The 21,944-nt window shown below is 36.6% G+C and overlaps 1 pseudogene; it reads right to left on the bottom strand.

The window, feature by feature from the left end:
* Positions 1-10,244: 10,244 nt before the first annotated feature.
* LOC108733285 lies at positions 10,245-11,658 on the bottom strand (annotated as a pseudogene).
* Between the last annotated feature and the right edge of the window lie 10,286 nt (positions 11,659-21,944).

Raw genomic sequence — 21,944 nt, 5'->3', positions numbered from 1 at the left:
TCTCAAACATCGAAACAAGAACCACCCGAGATAAAAATGTTCAGTCTCTGAGAGCCTCTGAAATCGAGACTCGAGTCTCCATCTCTCATCGAGTCTCTCTGGTGTCGCTGAGAGAGACTGTCGAGAGACTGTCAAAAAAACTGTTTAACGTCTCTGAACGAGAGAATCGAGTCGCTCATAGAGAGATCCTCATTTCGTTTCCAGTCTCTGAAGCAGAGACTCGAATCTCTGAACGACAGACTCGAATCTCTCAATAAGTGGTGTCTCGATAGACATGGTTGATGTTTTCTATGTTCAACATATTTCGGAGATCCCAGTCTTTCTACGAGAGACTCGAATCTCTCAATTTTTCAGTTTTATTCATTCAGTCTCTCTGTGAGAGACTCGAATCTCTCAATTTTTCAGTTTTATTCATTCAGTCTCTCTGTGAGAGACTCGAATCTCTGAATTAACAATTTTATCGTTCTAGTCTCCGATACAGAGACTGTGAGAGATCCATGAAAACACCTAGGCAATAACTGAGAGACTATGAAAGACTGTGAGAGACGCTCTCAGAGACGCTGAAAGACTCTGAAAGTCTCTGAGAGACTGAAAATTTTTGTCCAGGGTACTGGATTTGAAGAAGATAATTCATCTCTAGAACGCCGAAATTATATTGAATAGTAACAAAAATGACATTTCGTAAAAGCACACGAATCATAATTTCTTCAGTATTTTCGTTTTTGTAAATATCAAAAGAAAACCAGACATTTCTTTCGTTCAAATTGTAGTATACTATAAAGTTCGTAACAAATTGATGAACTCACTAACGAGGTTCCTTTCAAAACAAACGAAACTTTCGGTGTACTTTATGCTTGCTACTGATACGTATAGATAGATATATATACCAAGAACTGCAGACACGTCGGTCGACTGATAATAGGCCAGTCACGTACGTAAGTTCTTATAAGCCCAACTAAGTGAGGAACTATGTTGCAAATGGCACACTCGAAAGCCAACTCTTTTTACTGAAAATATTGAGCTACTTCGTGATGTCGCCAAACTTTATTAGTCGTAATTCAGTTTGCAAACACACGAAAGGAATTTAACCGAGGATCTATCGTCTAGAGTCTAGATAACCTAACAAATACAATGTAAGACTAACAGAAATTGAACACTTTAATGTTACCCTCTCGTTTTCTGTCTGCACGATGTTACTAATTTTTGAACGGAATGCAATTGGAATAGGGAACTAAAAGTTAGAAACAATGAAGGTATCTACGAGGTTAAACAGAAAATAATTCGAACCTAAAAGAAGTAATAAGTCTATTCTTTCTGTTTCTATTTGTTAGTAATAGAAGTTGCAATTGCAATTCGACAAATATTAAAAATAATTAAATCTGAAAAACATATATAAGTAGATAGTATATAAGTAATAGTATACTATGCTCGGTGCACAACTTTTGCTCGTATCTAATTGACTTGTCTTAGTAAAATATACCGTATGCGAAAGTGCGAATCTTGGCATTAACTTATAACAAGCCGCTCCCTCTAATAGCAATGACGACAGCGCGCTCGTATTGGCTCAGCTGTCCATTGGGAATAATACGAAGACACTATATTTCTATGAAGCGGCAAATCAATTAGTGCATGTCTTGAGATTCTCGATACCAAGGTCCACTCTTTCGCATACGGTATATGCAAAGATTCTCCCACAACATGTTCACTGCATATAGGTGTAGACATAACAGGTCAATTGAAAAGTCCCCGGCCTAAAATAGTAAAACACATTTTTTTTGCAAAATTCGTTTTTTTTTATTCGACATAATTCCCTTCAAGGGTGATACACTGATTATAGCGATCCTCCAACTTTTCGATACCATTTTTGTAGTACGATTTGTCCTTTGCTTCAAAATAGGCCTCAGTTTCGGCGATCACCTCTTCATTCGACGAAAATTTTTTCCCAACGAGAGATCTGAGAACAGGAAGTAGTCGCTGGGGGCCAGATCTGGAGAATACGGTGGATGCGGAAGCAATTCGAAGCCCAATTCATTAATTTTTGCCATCGTTTTCACTGACTTGTGAGACGGTGCATTGTCTTGGTGAAGCAGGACTTTCTTTTTCTGCAAATGCGGCCGTTTCTCGGCGATTTCGTCATTCAAACGGTCCAATAACGCTATGTAATAGTCGCTGTTGATGGTCCTTCCTTTTCAAGGTAGTCAATGAAAATTATTCCACGCGCATCCGAAAATACAGACGCCATAATCTTGCCAGCCGACTGTTGCGTTTTTGCGCGCTTTGGAGCGGGTTCATCGTGTGCAGTCCACTCCGATGACTGTCGATTGGACTTCGGAGTGAAATGATGGAGTCATGTTTCATCCATTGTCACATATCGACGCAAAAACTCGGGTTTATTACGCGTGATCATCTTCAAACACTGCTCTGAATCATCAACTCGTCGTTGTTTTTGGTCAAAAGTGAGCTCGCGCGGCACCCACTTTGCACAGAGCTTTCTCATACCCAAATATTCGTGAATGATGTGATGTATACGTTCCGTTGATATCTGTAGAGTGTCTGCTATTTCATTCAATTTCAATTTACGGTCATTCAAAATCATTTTGTGGATTTTTTTAATGTTTTCGTCCATAACAGCCTCTTTTGGGCGTCCACTGCGTTCACTGTCTTCGGTGCTCATTTCACCACGTCTAAACTTAGCATACCAATCCTTGATGGTTGATTTTCCTGGGGCAGTGTCCGGAAATTCGTTATCAAGCCAAGTTTTTGCTTCAACTGTATTTTTTCCCTTCAAAAAGCAATATTTTATCAACACGCGAAATTTCTTTTTATCCATTTTTTTCACAATAACAAAAGTTGCTTCACTAAAACTGCTATAATTCACAAACTAATGATCCGACAGCCGTCAAATTTATAGACGTGTCTTTTGAAGGTTAGGACTAACTGAAAATCATATGGATTTAGTTCTGGTGCCGCTATCTATGCGTCAGGCCGGGGACTTTTCAATTGACCCTAGTGTCAGTCAGTCATTAATTTTAAATAGTTGTTTTTGTTTTTTATATTTCGTCTTCTGTATTTACTTAAATCACAACGAACATTGTTAATTATTATGAATGTTCTTCAGTAAAATTCAAATTATCCGCTATGCATAAATACCGCGTTCGGATGGATAACGTAATTCGCTAAAGAACTTGTTACAAACAGACATAAGAAGTAATTTGTAGGTTAAAGAACGACATATATTAAACCATTGCAAAGCGTTCATTCGATTTCGTATTATAACGTTGGTAGTAAAGATGAATTATATTGGCAGCGAAAGCGGTAGCTTAACGTTTATTACTTGGCAATTTTGAAACAACGCAAAATTAGGGTTGCCATGTAATTTACTAAGAAGCAGCCTTGCCTTATCGTCCACATCATCAGAATTTTATGTCCTCAAAAGATACTTCAATTACTGTAATTTTTAAAATTAGAAAATTGCTGACCTGGCTGCCCGGGTCGTAAAGTCGGAGACGGACTTTATTCACCTTCCAATTAAGAAGCGATTTTAAAGGCGTAATTCTCGATTTAACGGAAAAATGCTGCACGATTACTTCTCACAAAGGTCGTCATTAGAATTCTGTCGTTTTTACATCCCCCGGGGCGGAATTTTTTGACGAAATTTACAATATAAATATAGGTAGTGATTTGCACCACTTTACATACGTTACTTTGACCAACGCCAAAAATTTCAATTTTAAATATTATAAATATGTGCACCTGCTAAATATACATACACATTTAAATTTCAACATGCTACGAAAGACCAACGTAACTTAATCAGTATTAGCTGCGGAATAATAAATACAAACAGTTTAAGGATGTTTGGGAGGTACCTACAATCGGAGACAAGAGTACATAAAATTAGAAATTCGTGATTAATTAGGTTTTGCAGCATATCATGAGGTAAATAAATACTATCTAAACTAAAAAGAAGTATACGGTTTGAGAGAAAATTTGGAATTTGACCAAAAACTTTGAATAAAATAAGAAATAACGAATAATACGGAAAATTTTTAATTGAGTTTTGCCAGTAACTGAATATGCCTTGATTTCAGTTTCGAAACAAAAAAAATATTTACTTTGAATCTGTATTAATAATGAGCGTAAAACTTTTTAATATGTTTAAATAATAATTGAAACTTCAAAATTGCATTTATTTCAATTATAAATATTATCATTACATTATCAAGTAAAAACGATATTTTTAGCTAATATTAATTTTTTCGTCGATAACCATTTAGTGAATTTGAATAACCTTACGCTAAAGTGATTCTCCAGAGTTCAAGTTACTTATTATAAAAGTTCGAAATTTCTGGTAGCCTTTTTTTGTTAATAAAAATAAATTCAATCTGTTCGATTAACGAATCTCCATAAAATGACGTGTAAAATTACAATATTTTAAAATTTCAATAACTTTTTTAAAAAACAAGAAACCTTATTAACAAATTATTTATTTATTTCCAGTTGTTTACACATGTAATCACATGGTAAACCCTACAGAGGTAAACGCAACTGTTTGTAGGACTGACTAATCTAAATTAACAAATGAATTTTGGAAAAGTGAAAAAAGTAATAATCAAAGTTTAAATTTACATAAAGTAACACAAAAGTCATCTTTTAGTTTCTTATCATTTTTTTTTCTGTAACTATAATTAATTAAATGGAGATCTGTATTTTCAATATTCTATTTTGGTGACTCTGAAACACACCTAGACTTTCGCATAAGCCTCTCCCTTTTTTACTTACTTAATTACTTTTAATTAATTGAATATTTTTGTTAGTCTCTTTTTAAATGTATTATCGATCGAAAATATCCTCTATATCGTATTTAAAAAAATTAGTTTACAGAAAAAAAATGTTAATAAATGTTAAATTTCACAGGCAGATATTCGGGAACTTACTATTGTAAGTGGAATATCAGCACACGCGTTAAATTAATAAGGCGTGTTGTTTAATTCTTTGGTGGAAGGTAAAAAAAATAGAACTCTTGCAGCGAAGTCGACTTAATTATGTATTTACAATATGTACAGAGTATCTCCAACGATTGATTCACTGATTATATAAGTGCAAGTTGCATTTTGTGCTGACTTAGTTCAAGTGCTTCTTTTGAAGTCCTTGGTCACATCTTATATCTACAACTTAAAAACTAGGAACAAATGCCAAGGGTGTGGCGAATGTCACCATTGGTGATTAACCCTTTTAGAACAACTTTGTGGAGACGTACAAGGCGGGGCTTTCAAAACTCAAAATATGTGGAAAGAGGGATGTTTACAACCTGTGAAAAAGCTACATCAAAATATTAACAAACGGGACTTTCTAAACGTTAAACTCATAAAATAAACACCCCATAATAAAAATGAAACTATATTAGGGATCATAAAGGATCCTTCTTAAACCGTTACCCCTATAAACTAATTTAAGTAGTTAACTGATTTATCTACCCATCCTCGAAGGGTCTACTCTCAAATAAACACAACACCGCCTTGTAGGTTTGCAAAGTATTCTAAAAATTGTATGCAGGAATTTTATGGCCTGCAAAACGAAGAACGGTCTCTGAACANACCCCTAAAATTTCATTTTATGGGCGGAGGAGTTATGATATCTAAAATACTTTATAACAATTATAAGACGCAACGTCAGCATGCAACGCATGTAAGAATGGTAATCTCTTCAGGGAATTGCATTGTTCTGATATTAATTAGCTTACTAAGATATTGAATAAGAAATGTAATGTTAATAATTGTAATTAATTTAAATCAGTTGTTGTTCCACTGTTAACCTGTTAACATCTTGATTGAATTATAGTTAACGCACATAGTGTATTATTGTTTTTCTTTCAACGGGGCAGCAGCTCATGTTTTTCTTAGCCAGTCGAATTTCAATCTTAAAAATAAAAAGCGTTTTTAAAAAGTAAATTCGGCGGCAGAAAACATTAACTTATCACCCTGTTGGGGCCTCTCAAAACATTTGGTCCCAATAGATAAATTCTACGAAGGCTTCGTCGGTTAGCTACCCTTATTTAATTGCACTACGCTGTAATGATATCTATGTATTTTTGGGTCTCTTCCTATACTTTTGTATAACTTGTATTCTCGCAGGTACTGGTGGTGGTATTATTATAGGTGATTTTATTCCATTTTGTAGTAGTTTAGTTCAAAAAGTTAAGTTTTGTCCTTCAGCTTAACCAGATCTATTTTTTGTAGCTAATTTTGTCATTCCATCTTCCGTTTTTATATTGTTTTCATATTCTGAATATGTTTAAGCGTTGTAAATAAAGTGTGTACATAGTTACACTGGAGTTTTATTCACTTTGGTCATTTATCCAAAAACATTCTGAGAAAATACTGCTCGTGGAAAAACGGCAAACAGGTATATGTTCCTTATTAAATTTTCCCTTGTAATACAATTCTGATGTACCTACTCCACGAGTGTGTTTGATACAAAATGTATGCGAGGGGTGATGTTGACGGAGTTCCATGTATATCCCGACAGGATTCCGAGCATTTTGAACACGCCATAAAGAAATTTCTTGCATGTGACAGATATGCCGCAACAGGACTGTTTCGCAATTTCAAAAATTTAATTAAAATCTTTATGTAGTCCCTAAACTTCGTTGCACATCAAAGCAATTTGGTGGATAGTTGGTGTTGCGGAGATCAAAAGGGTCATGCATTTAAAATTTTTATTTCCTCTACCTGCCAGTCAAAGTTGAAATTTATCTGAAATTCCATGTAGTGTACGCTTAATTATTTTACGGGACTAAAACCGCTTTGCATGCTTGCTCATAATTTCGGCTTGTGATCGTTCTTTATCCACAGATAGTTGATATGAAAGTCTAAAATTGTTTTTTTTTACAGTACAAAGTTAATCGATAATTATAATAAAGCAACAAACTTTTTATGTCTTATAAATTATTATTTATATGACATAAGATTTTTTTCAAATATTTAATACCCTTTTTAAATTCAAAGTGCTCTTATTACTTCAATTTGGATGTACAATGTAATATGGAGATAACCTTTGGAAAGCGAATGGTGACCCTAGACAAAAAATTTCAGTCTCTCCAGTCTTTCAGCGTCTCTCACAGTATCTCAGTTATTGCCTAAGTGTTTTTATGGTTCTCTCAAAGTCTCTGTATGAGAGACTCGAACGATAAAATTGTTAATTCAGAGATTCGGGTTTCTTACAGAGAGACTGAATGAATAAAATTGAAAAATTGAGAGCCTCGAGTCTCTCGTAGAAAGACTGGGAACTCTGAAATATATTGAACTATGTCTATCGAGACACCACTTATTGAGAGATTCGCGTCTCTCGGTCAGAGACTGGATACGAAATGAGGAAATGAGGATCTCTCTATGAGCGACTACAGTCTCTCGTTCATCGACGCTAAACAGTTTTTTAAACAGTCTCTCGATAGTCTCTCCCAGCGACACCAAAGGGACTCCATGAGAGACGGAAACTCCATGAGGACTCGAATCTCGCTTTCAGGGACTCAGAGAGACTGAACATTTTTATCTCTAGGAATAGCACTTAAAATCATTCCCTTCATAACCTAAGCTATGATTTTAGTGCATGGCACTTAATCATTAACATTTTTAAATAATTTTGTAATAAATACTTTAAGTATGTACCTACGTAAACGCAACCAACCTTACACCCGAATATAGATCATGAGTTCTGTCCACTTTTTCCAATTGTTTGATACCATTTGGCTATTTTTAATCAAAGATTCCAATTAATTGAATATGTCTTAGAAAAAGAAACTAAGACGTTTTAATAGTCTGCTAGTTTTAGAATATTATCTTGTAGAAGGAGATAGTCACAACCGTTATGATTAAGCACAAAACCAGTTTTATTGCCGTTATAATTCGCAAATATCTTTTAAAACGCTTAATAATATCTGGGGAAATCTGGCAAAAACCTAATCGTTGGTAAAGAAGTTTTCCGAAATGTGATACTTAATAAATATTTTTGAAATTATTAATTAATGTGGGACCGTTTAAAATCAACAAATCACCAAGGTCTAAAACTTATTAAGAACTAACATTTTTATCTAATATATAAATTCTAAGCTGTTGCCTTCTTTTTTATATTTTTTGACATCGGAAACATCTGCTCCGAAGCCGATCGCGCCTTTGAAATAAATAATGCACAGCACAGAATTCAGTTCACAATAAACTAAACACTCCTAAAATAAAAATAATAATTTTTCCTGGTAGCGTTGGCGTGTAGATATTATTTGGACAGTGCCCATGCCCACCTTGTTAGTTGCGTACCATTTTCGGCCGTCGCGAAAGTAATGAGAATTCGGGCAGTGCAGCTGCAGTTTAAACAAACAACGACCGGTAAATGTATCTACATAAGTTAAGTTTTGAGGAATGGGAGCGTGATCAGTGTACATACACGGTGTTGAACACGAAAATTAAAATGGATTTACAGGCCCAGTTTCAGCGGGTGGCGATGGATACTTTCCCCCATATTTATGTTATGCGCTGCCAATAACAAAAAATCAATATAAGACCACTTGAAAGAAAACCACTTCTAATAATTCAGACGAATTCATGTATACGACACAATCGCATGTAAGTGAGCCGTTTACCCGACAATAAATTGCTCCAAAGACTGCGGGCTTGTTTTACCAATACAAAGAAACAGAACCGTAGCTACACTTAAACACAAAACATAAAGAGATGCTGTGGTTCGTTGAAGAATGGGACACATAACCTATCTAATGATTGTTAATATTTTAATTTAAAAATTAGAAGTTTTGTTATATATTTGACAACTACGGTATTACACCCGAGATAAAAATGTTCAGTTTCTCAGAGTCTCTGAAAGCGAGACTCGAGTCTCCGTCTCTCATCGAGTCTCTCTGGTGTCGCTGCGAGAGACTGTCAAAAAAACTGTTTAGCGTCTCTGAACGAGAGACTCGAGTCGCTCATAGAGAGATCCTCATTTCGTATCCAGTCTCTGAACGAGAGACTCGAATCTCTCAATAAGTGGTGTCTCGATAGACATGGTTAAAATTTTCTAAGTTCAACATATTTCAGAGATCCCAGTCTTTCTACGAGAGACTCGAGTCTCTCAATTTTTCAGTTTTATTTATTCAGTCTCTCTATGAGAGACTCGAATCTCTGAATTAACAATTTTATTGTTCGAGTCTCTCATACAAAGATTGTCAGAGATCCATAAAAACATCTAGGCAATAACTGAGAGACTGTAAAAGACTGTGAGAGACGCTGAAAGACTCTGAGAGACTAGAGAGAGACTGAAAATTTTTGTCTAGGGCAGTATCAACGTAACTGCCGAGGAAATAAAGCACAAAAATAGACTAAACCTTGGAATTTTTGTACTGTAAGTCGGATCGAGATGCACTTTCTTAAATTCGGATTCGTCAGACCGTCTACAAACATTAGTAACTTAAGAGATGAATTAATCTTCAAAAATGCAGTCTTATAAGCGTATTGCAAAGCTGTTATAAAAAAAGCTCGGTCAACAATGATAGAAATAAATCCAATTTTATTACTCGGAGGTTTTAGCAAAACAAAATTAGACTTATTTCTATCATTATTGACCGAGTTTCTTTTNCACAAAAATAGACTAAACCTTGGAATTTTTGTACTGTAAGTCGGATCGAGATGCACTTTCTTAAATTCGGATTCGTCAGACCGTCTACAAACATTAGTAACTTAAGAGATGAATTAATCTTCAAAAATGCAGTCTTATAAGCGTATTGCAAAGCTGTTATGAAACATGCTCGGTCAACACTGATTGAAATAAATCCAATTTTATTACTCGGAGGTTTTAGCAAAACAAAATTAGACTTATTTCTATCATTATTGACCGAGTTTCTTTTATAACAATTTTGCAATGCACTTATAAGAAAAAATAAACTTTTGGATGTTTCATTCCCACCAGCCACTAATGCTGGTGGGGGGGCAGTCTCTCCGGACTACGCCGGAAGGTAGGGCGGAAGGCCCTCTTCAGCCTCCTTTCAGGAATCGTGGGAATGGGTGGGTGGTGGTTCGGGTGAGAAAGATGAGACGGACGAAGAAGAGAATGAAAGATTATCTGTGGAATACTACTGCCCCAGCATTTGCCCAAGTAATCCAAGAAACCACAGAAAAACCTGGACCAAAGCAGACGGATCCAGAATCGTTTTTATTTTCTGCGGACCATAGATAAAAAGTCGGGTTATTTTTTGTCTGTATTTTTTATTTCTGTATATATCTCTCCACAAATAATTTACTTAAATATAGCGATAACCGTGATTTAGCCCTCATTAGGATGTAGTGTGTTGCAAAGAGACATCTATGATTATAGGAATAATGTATTTTAGTTCATATCCAATAGTACCCGGTGAAAGTGACAATGTAAATGAAAAAGACAGAAATTGAAAATTTTGTGAAACTCTACTATGTGTATATTAAAACCTATTATGTATAAAGTATGTAAAATCTCGAAAAGTGTTTTCGTAATGTGTACCAGTTCGTACTAGCAATCGCGTCCAGAGAGAGCCTCTATATACGCTTGAAAGAATTGGTTTGTTGTAGCATTGCCCCCCATTTCTTGTGTTTTTACAGTTCCGCCTCTCAGAAGATTCTTTAAAGAACTTTCCATTTTCCTCGCATCCTTTTCAAGTTGCATATGACGCAGCAAACTTGCCAAATTCAGAATTGCTCCGCTGGGATTAAAAGAGCAGCTCTCCCGTTCCTTGCTGCTATCTACCACCGATTCATACACGTTACAAAAAGGAGAATAGTTTGTTTTCGAGACAAAGCCTTCACCTCCGATCAGTCCTGCGCCAATATGACTTATAACACTACCATAAAGACTACCCGTTACCATCACATCGTAAAAGTCTGGATGATAGACCAGGTGCATTGTTGCTGCATCTACCAGAACCGAAGCAAACTTTATGTTAGAAAATTCTTTTGATACTTCTTTGCAGCATTGTAGAAATAGACCGTCTGTTAATTTCATTATGTTAGCCTTGTGAACTGAGGTCACCTTTTTCCGTTTTGCTTTTATGGCATATTCGAATGCGAATTTTGCTAATCTGGTTATATTCTTTCTGGTGGTGATTTTCAAATGTTCCACGACACCCGGAACGGTCTCGTGCTCTAACGATGTGTATTCTCCTTCTAACTGTTCTTGAACTATTATTATATCAACATCGTCAAGGGGCGATTTTGCTCCAGGTTGGGAACGAATCTTGTACACTCCAGCGAAAAGGCTCAACTGTTTCCGTAGTTGAGCTCTCAATGAGAATTTTTCAGAACTTGTTTCCGGTATGGACAAAGGCCCGGACATACAAATTTTGTTCTTTTTTATCGATTCCACAGCATCCTTCAACGGAGCGGAGTTTGACCCCACCTCCGTAAGAATTATTTCTTCAAATTGAATTGGAAGTTTAGCCGCCGCTACCACCTCTTTTATGCCCTCCATCAATTCGGGACCAACCCCATCCCCTGGGATCATTGTACACTTTATCTGCTTTCTTGCCTGATGAGACACGGTGAACCATCTCTGTCCGACGTGATTATTAAAAAACGATTTAAAAAATTTTAAAAACATTTTAAAATTTGATGTTGTTAACATTCTGACAGCTATGTTGACAACATTTTGAAGCTTTTATGAATATTACGTCAAAATAACTTACAAATGCATCCTATATGATATAAAAAAGTAAAAGGAAGAGCATATCTTATTTACCTATTAGTTGGCAAAACAATGCCAGAATTTTAGATTTGAGGGTGTAACATTCGCTTCTTTTTATTAAATCCATATTTAAAGTTGGGTGATGTAATTGACCCATCTTCAGCGTACCAAAATAGTGTTCAGGAACATTCTTAGTTGAATATTTAACATTGATGTAGGTGGACATTTCTCTACTAACAGGAAAATCATGGTCCAAGCATTTTTTTTACTTTGGCTCTATTAATGCATAGTTTTATTAATTAAAACACATAATGTATAACCTGTTCTTTAAGGAGCCAAGCTTAATCAATATTTAGAATCATAATCATTTCATAAATTCGGTCTAAAAGCCACCAAAAAACAGTCCTCTGTTATGTCCTAATTCCGGGCCGAGTAAAAATTATTACTTGTATTTAAAAATGAAAATCATGGTCCAAGCATTTTTTTTTTACTTTGGCCATATTTTAATTAAAACACATAATGTATAACCTGTTCTTTAAGGAGCCAAGCTTAATCAATATTTAGAATCATAATCATTTCATAAACTCGGTCTAAAAGCCACCAAAAAACAGTCCTCTGTTATGTCCTAATTCCGGGCCGAGTAAAAATGTAAAATCTTATAACTCTATTTGAACATAAAGAATATTGAATGCATGTGAACATAAAACAATTATAATTTTATAGAATTTTTTAGTACTAAAAACGAGTGTTCGAATTTTGTCCATACATTTTTGAACAGACCTCTGTCACAATTTGAATATCGCGCCACAAAAATATTAAACACTATTGTGGTTACATTTCGCGTGAAACGGAACGTTAACAGTGTGAAGTTTGCTCGGTCGCCATGCTAAACAAGTCGCCGCCATTTTGCGCAGTGACAACTCCGCATCTGTGTTGGAGCCACGTCCCTGTAGTGTTGAGTGAACATTCCTCTGGTAAGTCTATTTTACGGTGTTTTATGTGTTATAATTATATTTATTTAACAAAAAAAATGCTCTGTGTGATAATTTATAGCTGTTTCTGTGTTATGAAGTAATATTTAAACTGATACGTGATATGACATTTTTTACGTAAAAATAACAGTCCTCTGTGCAACAGACCTCTGGAAATTTATAACACAGGGGACTGTTCAATGTGACAGAGGACTGTTTTATTTGACGTTGGAATATAAAATAATACGTACCTAGTGACTACCTGTTTTTAAACCCTTATCTACGGTTTTCTTTAAATATTGAAAGTATGTTTTATTGTTTTAGTATTGCCGCAATGCCACCAAAGAAGAAACCTAAAACCAAAGAAGAAATAAAAGAGCAGAAACGAATTGCAGAAAGATTAAGATATCAACTGCTATCTATCGACTTAACATATTATATTTTTAATTTTCTAGAAAATTAGGGTTGGGACAACTGTCAATAGACAAGTTTCCAGTTAGTAGAGAAAGGCCCAGGTACCTTATTTACAGTAGGCAGGCTATAATTATTCAAATATTTTTGAAATGATTCCGTTCGAATCTGTGAATACCAAATGATGGAATAATTACCATCGGAACCGATGATACTATCGGCAATTAAATACGTAATAATAATTCTCGTTTGTCTTTGAGCGGATCATCATCATGTTCTGAAACGGTTTCTTTACGTTTGACCATCGGTATCATACGCCGCTAGTCGGGCACCACGTGGTTTTAATGCAAATTTAATTACACATTTGTACCGATCGGCAATAAAAATCGTGTACAAGCGCTGCCTTAACAACGTTTATTTAAATAAAACGCACGCAGGCACCCGCTTAAATCATGCGAATTTAATTACACTTGGCGAATGAGAATCGTCGACGGGACCAAAAAGTGGCAGCCTAATGGTAGGGGTTAGGTTGCTGATTGATTAAATGTTGCCTCGAAAATGACAGCGCTGAATTCAATTATGCACAAGTGCTGTGAGCTTATAATGTACGAGGGTGGATTGATAAGTTTCCGGCCTGACCAAGAAAAACAAGGTTTTTAAAAATTTTTTTTTTTTATTTCTCAACATAATCTCCTCCAAGGCTGATACATTTCTCATAGCGGTGTTCCAGTCTATTAATGCCATCTCTATAGACTGATTCGTCAAGCTCCTCAAAATAACCATTTACAGCTTCGATTACTTCTTCATTGTCCGCAAATCTCTTACCGCCAAGCCATTTTTTGAGATTAGGGAACAGAAAATAGTCACTCGGGGCTAGGTCTGGAGAGTAAGGAGGGTGCGGCATCAATTCAAACTTTAGATCGTTGATTTTAGCCGTCGCAACGATTGACGTGTGCGCTGGTGCGTTATCGTGATGAAACAAGATTTTTTTCTTCGCCAGATGAGGTCGTTTAATTTTCACCTCGTGGCTCAAACGTTGCAATAAGTCTGCGTAGTATTGACCAGTGATAGTATTACCCTTTGCAAGGTAATCAATGTATATAATACCTCTTGCATCCCAAAAAACAGTAGCCATAACCTTGTTCGCCGAAAAAATTGTTTTTGCCTTCTTTGGAGTTGGTTCCCCTGGTCCAATCCACTGTTTAGACTGTTCTTTGGTTTCAGGAGTGTAGTGGTGGACCCACGTTTCGTCAACGGTTACGAATCGACGCAAAAATTCGCTTGGATTACGCTTATACAATGACAAATTTGCGGTAGAAATGTTTTTTCGAATCAATTTTTGGTCGACTGTTTTTTTACAACTATATAGTGGATATGTGTTATAAATAAAACTCAATTCGGTTTTCAACGGTTTAATAGTCAGGAAAGTATATACCAGAAATCACAACCAATCGAGCTGAAAGATTAAGACCGAATATCTATTTTTTCATTTACAAAAGCTTTCGCAGGCATCCCAACCTTGGTCCGTATCGTAAAATCATAAAATAAAATACCGTTACGGTTGGACCCTTAGCTTTCGCTGGTTTTTGCCGATGCGAAGCAAAACGGTTGCTTTTTGTAAAATGTTATATTTTACCGCTACAACTATTTCTTCGTCTCCTTTATCGAATGGTGGCCGTTGACATGCGTAACTTATAATCATCTTGTGTCAATAAGGTAAAAAGATGGTTGAATTAAATTTTCTTCACAGGATTAACCAAACTTATGAATTTGTTTATTCCTTTCGGGAAATTTTTGATTCTTTCATATATCTTAATTCATTATTCAATAGCTTATCCAGGCTGTCGGAAAAAAGGTCAATTTTGCGCTAATCTCGGGAGGTTTTTGGGATTTGTGAAAGTTTATTCCTTTTGAAGGCTTAAAAGTTGCAAAATAAAGCCAAATTAGTAAGAACGGAAAATTATCATGTACCTACTACCATTGGCGTGCTGATGAGACCTAACAGGTTGAAATCGTAGTTTCTATAAATTATTGACTAAAATTGTTATTTATGTAATTATTCGTTCTTAAAACTAGCAACCAGGAAGAATTAATTACATATATTCTGTCTTATCCCAGTATGTATAGGTACATTAGATAAAGACCTATTCATGAACGCGCTACTCATCCTACTCGGCCATTTCCATAAAACTTTCGAAACTGCAATTCAATGTAAAATACTCATTTGCAATTTTGTTTTACAGTGACGCTTCATCTTTTTATGGTCCTATTCAAGGTTAACAAATCCCTTAACGACCACAAGAGACTCCCACATGGTGCCGTATTATTTGCTTGGTTTATGATCCGTTGGAGAATTACTGCTGCCACATTATGTAAATGTTTATTTTGGAGCGGCGGTGCATTATTTATTAACACAGGTTTGACTACAGATACCTAATCGTTCATCTTCTATGCATACATGTACACGTATGTACAGGTATACCTAATATGGTATTGTCTTAAGCTGTTGTACTTAATTGAAATTTTGAAGTTATTGATTTTCCGTCTTTTATAATAACGGTAAGGATGGAAGAAACGGTAGACATATAAAACAAAGGATAGTGCAGGATCCAGTTGCCTTTAACAAAAAAGTCACTGCTATGCTCATCATCATCATCATCATCATAAGGTCATCAGTCTTTAGACTGGTTGGACACGTACCTCCACTCTTTCCTATCCTGAGCTAAACTTCGCATTTCCCTAAAACTAATGTCTCTGACTAGACCTTCATGCCTAAGAAGGTGTCCTACCAACCTATCTCGCCTATTTTTTATTGACTTCCATAGAGTCCTCTGTTCTCCTATTCTTTCCAATACCTCTTCATTTCTAACCTTTTCTACCCACGATATCCTCATCATCCGCCTATAACACCACATTTCGAACGCTTCTAACCTTTTCTTTTCCGCCGCTCCCACTGTCCATGTTTCGCACCCGTACAACGCCGTGCTCCAAACATACACCTTTAACAACCTTTTTCGAATTTCTAAATTAACCGTTCGCGAGCATAGAAGTGACTTCTTTTTATTAAAGGCGACACGACCCTGCGCTATCCTCTGCTTTATATCCCTACTACTCCTTCCATCCTCACTTATCTGACTTCCTAGGTATCTAAAATCAGCCACTTCTTCTAATTTTTCGTCTCCTATCTTTATATTCGCTCTTTCCCTACTTTTTCTTCCCTTGCATATCAGTATTTTAGTTTTACTTTTATTTATTTTCATATAGTACTGATCTGTCAGTACCGCTTCTATTTTATTTAAAGCTATCTCTAGGTCCTCCTTGCTAGATGCTAATACTGCTACATCATCTGCAGATCTAAGCATACTAATGTTTCGCCCTTGCACGTCTATCCCTACAGTTGTACTGTCTTTAATGCTATGCTCATGAACGGTTAATTTAGAAATTCGAAAAATATTGTTAAATGAGTTGTGGTGTTACAGGCGAATGATAAGGGTACCGTGAATAAACAAGATTAGTTATGAGATAGTAGAAAGAGTAAGAGAACAGGGGGCGCTATGGAAGTCAACAAGAAACAGGCGAGATAAGTCAGCCTATCACCTCATGCAGTTAGAGACAAATTAGAAGTAGAAACAGAGGAGTAGAAATAAATTTAGATTAGATTGCTGTTCACAAATAGTTTTAAGGAAATGCGTAGATTAGCTCAGGATAGGGGAGAGTGGAGGTACGTGTTCAAAAAATGTTACTATTGACAACTCTGGTATGATCATCATCATAAGGTCGCCAGTCCTATAGGATTGGCTGGACATGCACCTCCACTCTTTCCTATTCTGAGCTAATCTTTTCCCTAAAACTAGACCAACCCACATCTTTAAGTATTTGCGAACAGTAATCTAATGTAGGCCTACCTCTGCCCATCCTAATTCCCGTTTCTGCTTCCAATGTGTCTCTGACTAGACCTTCAGGCTTAAGAAGGTGTGTGTAACAACCTATCTCGCCTATTTCTTATTGACTTCCATAGAGTTCTGTTATCCTATTCCTTCTCATACCTCTTCATTTATAACATCACCTCATCATTCCCTGTAACACCATATTTCAAACGCTTATAACCTTTTATTTTCCGCCGCGCCCACTGTCCATGTTTCGCACCCGTACCACGCCGCGCTCCAAACATACACCTTGAACGAATTTCTAAATAAACCGTTCGCGAGCACAGAAGTGACTTCTTTTTATTCAAGGCGACTCGACCCTGCACTATCCTCTGCTTTATATTCCTACTACTTCTTCAATCCTAACTTATCTGATTTCCTAAATACATAAAATCAGCCACTTCTTGTAATTTTTCGTCTCCTATCTTTATATTCGCTCTTTCCCTATTTTTTCTTCCCTTGCATACCAGTAATTCAGTACTGTTTTGTCAATACCTGATATGTTGATGATAATAATAAAAAAAGGTGAATAACCTAGACATTTTCTCTTATAAACTGTTATGAAAATTAAACCCACAAATGCTACTACTCCCTTGTTGAAATTAAAATTATGTTCGAGTCCTATTCATCAATTCGTTTCACTCAAAATTCAGTTTCTTTTTAACGTCAGCTTTTTTTTGAAATAATAGTTTCTTTAAGAATCAAAATCTTTTGTTTCGATTTCGAGAAGGGTTTCTTTTGTGCCTATGCGTAAAATAGTGTTATGGGTGGCACTGTTCTAAATCATGAAGTAAAAAGGGTAAACAAATTGGTCAGGGTTGACAGCAAGAAGGCTGTCATAAATTCATGTGTTGTAATGTGCAGGTCCATCGAGGACTCAAAGCGATTCATTTTATTGCCCCATAAATGTAAACTTTCACTCGAAACTGGGTCAGATGGTGAAATCTGGGACTATTGTCTCTACCAGAACCACCCCCAGTGGTAATGACCAATGAAGCTTGTCATCCATAATATTTAGGAAGGGACTCCTACACTCCACCCCCTTTATTTGCATAAGCTAAGTTTATTTAAGTCTTAGTTTTAAGTTTCTAAGACAGACTAACAAGATTCAAATTGAGACACACAGACTCACACAGATTAAGAGTCACAAGCGAAAAGATTCAGATCATGTAAGCGAAGATGTAAATAGTGTAATTAAAGGTGTACAGTAGATGTACGTAAGTTCAATATAAAAATTCCACAAATTAAACGTCTATGCGTTCTTATCTCAACTAAATGCACTGCTAATTAGTTTTGGTGGTGCCGCTTTATTCTGCCCTACTGATAAGTATCAGCAGGATATTGCCGAAAACGAGCCCTTACAAGGCGACGAAACAAATTATAAAAGCAAGGGTTTACAGAATAACGTGAAACACTGCACATCAGACAAATTGGTAGAAGTTGCCGTTTTCCGTATATTTTCGCGTTATATCTTGTCGCATGTTTTTACTGTTGTTTGCGGTACAATAAATGTTGCCTCGTCCATAAAATTGCCTGGATGTCCCTACATTTTGCCGTTGGACCTTTATTAAAGTCACTCGTATTCACACCTGTGTAAAGTAATGGGCACGGTTGGTGAAGCGCAACACTAAAAATTGCTGATGAATTCAATATTTGGAGTCGACTTGACAGGCGAGAACGTGTGTTTTCGTTTGCGACTGAAGAAATAGACGAAGAAAGTAATTAACTTGTTAATATAGTGGAGGACTATGAGATGATCGCCGCCGTTCGTAGCATGTTAACGTCTGAAGAATGGACATGAATTTGTCCGCGGTCGAAGATAAGACATTATTAATGGTTGCTGGGCTCCTGTAAGGAACGACTGTAATTTATCAGCTGTGAGGTGTGTATGACAGATCGAGATGGAGATCACGATACATATTGACTCTTAATTACAACACTAAACAAACATTTACCTTTTTGTGTTAAAAATCTATTAACAAATTGTAAATAATGCAAGAGCAATGAAGAATATGAAAAGGTGATTTAAAAATATCGACTATTGTAAAACTGAACTTACGGAAAAGTAGAAGAGCACGTACGTTTTTGAGAAAGCAGAGAGCCCACTAGGAATACGGGATAGATATAGCGGGGGGGAGATGTAGACATGGTGGGGGTGAGAGATAGGTTTTAAATAGACAAAAAATATTGGGGACTTCCCTCCAGGGATCTCACCTTGTCGCAGTGGGGGGGGGGGGCGGGACCCAGCACCCATACGCACTTGATGGTGGAGCTAAAGAACCCCCGAACATGTGGAAGTAAAGTGCCGGTAGCAAGTAGCCTTTGAACATAGATGAAAGTCGCAAGCCGCGAAAGGCCCAAGGAGACAGTATGCGGTGAATGATATTCGAACGCAATGTAAGCCCAATATGGACATGGTAGATTGACCTAGGGATGAGCCTTTTTCCCACATAAACCTTACCAGTCGAGAAGAAGGCTCTCCTTTAGTGACAGTTGCATGAGAATACCGACAGGCGCCGAAAAGTCAGCGGTCCTCTGGATGGCGCTCTCTACATCCATGTTCAAGGAGAAGTGTCCTATCAAAATGGAGTCGAGGGTAACCTGACCCACTAAGGGGGTTACAATGTGACGCGTGTTAGACAGAACAGTCATAAAGGGATCGGGTGAGCAGTCTAACCAATTAGGGTGGGACGTACACTTAAGGCGAAAGTAGAAGAGAGAAGAAGGAGAAGCATATAAGTTTGGGCGAGCTAGGAGGCTGAAGGACGTCCGGAGACAGCGCCGATATGGCACAACTCTAGAGAAGCAGATGACTACAAAAGTGCCTATACCGGTGTATCGGGGGCGGGGATTTTCCAGGAGTTTAGCTTCGATTTCTCCCCCGTCATTTGTGCTAGGACTCTAGGTGGTAGTTGATAGCCCGCACACTGGATTAGGAAGCTGTGCGGCAAAGCACCCGCTTCGTCGTGTAGTTCTCCAATTGAATGTTTAAGGGTTTGGATGGTCTTCAGCCTGGGAGTTATTCGCCTCGTTAATCCTTAGGTACTAACGTGGCTTTCTAGGACTAATATTTCTGACAAAGGGGAGATTCCAGGGAATTCTCTGATTCTATGCTAGTACGGCAGGTACCGCATGTAATATTTTCAACAGTAGATCTTGATCTTAATATTCTAAGTCATTTGAAGCCCAAGTCGTTTTTTATAAGACCCTATATTTTAGTCTTTCATTAGCTGTAACTTATTTTCATTGTAATTAAAAAGTAATTTGCGAAGTCCCAAAGATACGTAAACTCCAGTTATAGATACGAACATATACCAAATATTAAATACTGCTGTCACTGTTATTTTTAGTAAACTGAGTGATTTATTAAATCCCATTTGTCGTACAATAAATTCTGTATTTGCTATCGATCGACGGTCGAATGTTTGCCACTTAACCCGCGGTACGTCAAAAAGAATAAATTACTCGAAATGGAAACCGGAACAGACTGTATGTACGTTATAGTGGCGACGTATAACGTATTTGTTCGTGTTGGGGTGAATTTCGTCTATTTGCGAAGTGTCAAAGCGACACGTCAAATAAAATGGGCCCCATTTCAATAAACCCTTGCTACTTTGTCAAACCTCCGGATCCTTCAATAGTTGTCCGGGATTATTAGGCCCTGACGCCCTTTGAATAAATACTACTCCGAAACCAATACAGAAAAGGCTGGAAGGGAAAATATTCTCGAACAGTTTGTTCGTCCGAAAAGGAAATATCATTTCCTAGAGGACATTGTAACCACGATAATATTAGACGATGACAAACTTTTCAACTGTTGGTATGACACGTACGAGCTCTTGTCTGGATATCTAGGTTTCTCTAAATATCTCGAAAAGAGTTTCCAATAACTAAAAAATGGTGTACACAGGTTGTATTATATAGTAATATATTTAATTAAACTGTTGCATTAATTAATTACTAAACACCAGAAAAATACAACTTTGTTTCGAGCGGACGAATGCAGAATTTTGGTTTAGTTTTGTTAAAAACTTTTACGCTTGCACCATATGAAATTGTAGAGAGGAATTATAAATCAAAACAAACAAACACAAACGCATATGCAATACATATACAGTACCGTGTAGGCGCGATCTGCTGACAATTTGTCGAAATGGCAATTTTCGGATTATCGGTTGTTACTAACAGGTTAGCTTCTGAAGCCTATTAAATGACTTCTTTTGTGACGCGTGACGTTACACTTTTCGGGTTTATGGCTTAGTAAGTTTCTTTACTACCATCGATAAAGAAGTTTCACTTCCAAAAAGAGCCTTGCAAATAAACAATTCAAATCTACACACATAGAAGTCCTGATGGTCTGATTAATCGTTTTTTAAGAAGAATCATACTGTACGTTTCATGTACCGAGAATTTTTGGTTATTGTAAGTGAAAAGTTTGCCAATAATTCTACATGAACGAATTCGAATTTCAAATGATATATTGAACCAAGAATCAGGTATAAAACCGATTAAAAGGCATCAGTCGATAACCCTTGAAATCCTGTAAATACAATATTTGTTTAATATGGCATTTATTGAATAGGAGAACAGAGGATTCTATGGAAGTCAATTAGAAATAGGCGAGATAGGTTGGCAGGACACCTTCTCAGGCATGAAGGTCTAGTCAGAGACATCCCTCTCTCTCTAGTCTCTCAGAGTCTTTCAGAGTCTTTCAGCGTCTCTGAGAGCGTCTCTCAGTTATTGCCTAATTGTTTTTATGGATCTCTCACAGTCTCTGTATGAGAGACTCGAACGATAAAATTGTTAATTCAGAGATTCGAGTCTCTCACATAGAGACTGAATAAATAAAATCGAAAAATTGAGAGACTCGAGTCTCTCGTAGACAGACTGGGTTCTCTGAAATATATTCTAACAATGTCTATCGAGACACCACTTATTG

This window comes from Agrilus planipennis, unplaced genomic scaffold (assembly GCF_000699045.2).
Source record: "Agrilus planipennis isolate EAB-ADULT unplaced genomic scaffold, Apla_2.0 scaffold1, whole genome shotgun sequence".
Lineage (NCBI taxonomy): Eukaryota > Metazoa > Arthropoda > Insecta > Coleoptera > Buprestidae > Agrilus > Agrilus planipennis.
The sequence above is the reverse complement of the archived record's forward strand: the minus strand, read 5'-3'. Positions and strand labels throughout refer to the sequence as shown.